General features: G+C 33.6%; 1 non-coding gene across 1 annotated transcript; it reads right to left on the reverse strand.

Annotated features, from left to right (window-relative positions):
• Positions 1 to 1570: 1570 nt before the first annotated feature.
• LOC112026455 (small nucleolar RNA R71) lies at positions 1571 to 1679 on the reverse strand. The gene has a single exon (XR_002884367.2). It is a non-coding gene; the product is annotated as a small nucleolar RNA R71 (small nucleolar RNA).
• Positions 1680 to 3238: the final 1559 nt, after the last annotated feature.

A 3238-nucleotide genomic window follows, 5' to 3' on the forward strand; every position in this document is an offset into this window, starting at 1 on the left:
GAATTATGAGGTAGTGAAGTCAGCATGTGAAGTAAAAAGAAAGAAATAAAAAGCAGGGATTAAGAGTAAAGAGAAACGGCCTGAAGTCATGTCACACATGAAGGAGCAAGGAAAAGAAAAAAACAGAAGAAGAAATAATTGATAGAAGGCTTGTTTTCGTGGACCCACATGTGGAGTGCATGCAGGAGCACGTAGTTTCTTTTATGACTTTTCTCTAGCGCTGTGATTATTTCTTTCTTTGATTGTTTAGTATTTTATTTTTATGTTTTATTTCAAGTACTATGAGTAGCTAAATTTTCAATTAAGGTTGAGGATGAAATCTTATTAAGGATTATCAGTAGTATTTATGTGATTTGATTTTTCTCACAGTATCTATTCTTTAATGATTTAAATTGTTCTTGCTTCACATCAATTGACTAAGATAAGATTCTAGATATGAGTTCATTCATGTTTTTCTCATGATTTAGGATTTATCTTAATTAATTGAATGCTTAGATTATGATTGTTTGATTTTAAAATTGGATATATTTTGTGATTTTTTTGTTAATAGATACAATTGATGATTTGATTTTAAATTTAAGAAGTGAAAAAGAACATGCTTTAGATATTTAAATAGAAGTTTTAATCATAATATTTTCCATGGTAGCAAGATTTATTTCTAGATTATCGTGTAGTGGTCGAGAAAAATTAATGATCATAAATATATGTTAATATGACTTACAAGACAAATTCCAAAACCTTAATTCATTTCTCTTGATTGTTTACATCTTTTTATTGCTTTATATATTTTGCTTAGTTTAACTATTTGCTTAATTTTATTATTTGCTTAGTTTATTTAATCTCAAAAAAACCAATTTTGATTAAACTAGATTAGGATTAATTTGGTTAAGGTTTAATTAATTTTCCTACATTCATTCAAGTCCCTGTGGGATTAACCTCGTTCTTGTCAAACTATATTTCGGTACAGTTTGTACACTTGCGAGTACTTTAAAATTTCACAACAAGTTTTTGGCGCTGTTGCCGAGGACTTGGTTAGGAAAATAAATTAGGTCTTAATTGAATTTTTCCTTCTACTAGTTGTAGTTAAAATTTATTTATTTTTAAATAGAAAAAAAAAATTTCTTTGTGCTTGGTATATAAGAACTTGGATATGTGATAAAGAAAATTGTCTTGTTAGCTTTGATTATTCATCCACAATGGAGAACTAGGAGAAGATTCAAAAACTCTTAGGGAGTTCTCACTCATAACCACCAATCCTCCATCTTGCATAGTATTGCCTGCAACCACTGCTGCACATTTTGAGTTGAAGCCACAGATAATCCACCTTCTTCCTAATTTTCATGGATTGGATAGAGAAGATCTTTATGTGCATGTGAAGGATTTTCTTGAGATTTGTGCTACTTGTAAGTTCCAGAATTACACTGATGACTCTGTTTGCTTGTGTTTATTCCCTTTTTTCTTGAAGGATAAGGCAAAAGTATGGCTTAATTCTTTGCCACTTGGATCTATCACTTCATGGAACTGTTGGTCACAAAATTCCTCTCTAAATTTTTCCCAATAGCTAAGACCAATGCTTTGAGGAGAGAAATTGCATATTTTTGTCAGGATAAATAAGAGAAATTTTATGAGAGTTGGGAGAGATTTAAGGACTTGATCTTAAAGTGTCCTCATCATGGTTTTGAAACATGGAGACTAGTACAATATTTTTATAATGGTTTGACTCAGACAAATCATAACATGATTGAGTCCATGAATGGTGGTGGATTTTTGAGTCTTGTAGATGATGAGGCATACAATTAATTTCTTGAGAATTTTTCTGAAAGTTCACAACAATGGGATTTTTCTAACCGTAAAGAGATATCTGCCCTTGCAATTAAGAAAGGGGGATTGTATGAAGTCAGTGAAGATTTAGACATAAAAGCTAGGCTGGACAATCTCACTCATAAGGTTGAGGCTTTAGCTTTAGGTAGAGAGATGAATTCTGTCAATCAAGTTCAAAGTGAAACATGATCTATTTGTGTAAGTTCTATGCATACAACACAAATGTGTCCTTCCATAGTTGGGTACCTTGATTTTTATACTGAGCAAGCAAATGCACTAAACAATTTTGGAAAACCATTTGCTAGTCCATTTTCAGAGACATACAATCCAAATTGGAGGAACCATCCTAATTTCTCATGGAAGCAAAATCAGCCTCCCACAAATGTAGGTGGACAACAAGTGCATCAACAAAGCCAATTTCGTCCACCTACTCAAGCATATCCTCTCATTCCTTAATCAACACCTCAGTTTGTAGCACCACCAAGACAACAACCATTTTTGGAGGAGTCTCTCAAAACTTTCTTGCACTCAACTAGCCAAGCCATTCAAGAGATGAAAAGTTCCACCCATTTGAATACTCAAGCTATTTCAAAGTTGGAAAAACAAGTTGGCTAGTTAGCAACCCAAGTTGATGAGAGGGAAAAAGGAAAGTTTCCTAGTCAACCAATACCTAACCCAGAAGGAAAGTATGCCATCAATGGTTCTTCTAGTTCTACTCATGGACAAGAACATGTTCAGTCTATTACTACCCTTAGGTCTAGTAAGCAAGTTGATAATCAAGTGAAAATGCTAGAAGTGGAGGATGATGAAAATATTGCTTTAAAGGAAAAAGGAACTCATAGTTCACATGATGATCATGGAGAAAAGAAGGACAACCCACCTGCCACTCCAATTCAGGATCTTAGTTCTCCCCTTGATAAGAGGTTTGTTCCTAAAACTCCATTTCTTCAATGGTTAATCAGTCCTCAGAAAAGTGCACAATTTGGAGACATTTTAGAAGTTTTTAAGCAAGTGCAAATAAACATTCCATTTCTTGATGCAATTCAGCAAGTTCTTGCTAATGCTAAGTTTCTAAAAGATCTTGTGACAATGAAGAGAAAAACAAATGTCACAAAAAAGGCATTTTTGACCCAGCAAGTCAGTTCAATCATTCAAAATAAATATCCAATGATGATAAATTGACACGGTGATTTGTTTACGAATGGGAAAAACTTACACGGCAAAGACTCCACCGGGTGATTTTAAGGTCACCACTCCTGAAAGAGGAAGTGCATAATTCGCCTAAATGGGTGGACCCGTGTAACTGTGCACAGATGGAGCCGCGTAATTGTGCACTTGATCACTAGTGATATACGACGTCTGGTGAAGTTAAAATTTTTTTTTCCTACCAGTTGGATTCTTCTTTTTAATTTTTAAT

This window comes from Quercus suber, unplaced genomic scaffold, assembly GCF_002906115.3.
Source record: "Quercus suber isolate HL8 unplaced genomic scaffold, Cork oak 2.0 scaffold_162, whole genome shotgun sequence".
Lineage (NCBI taxonomy): Eukaryota > Viridiplantae > Streptophyta > Magnoliopsida > Fagales > Fagaceae > Quercus > Quercus suber.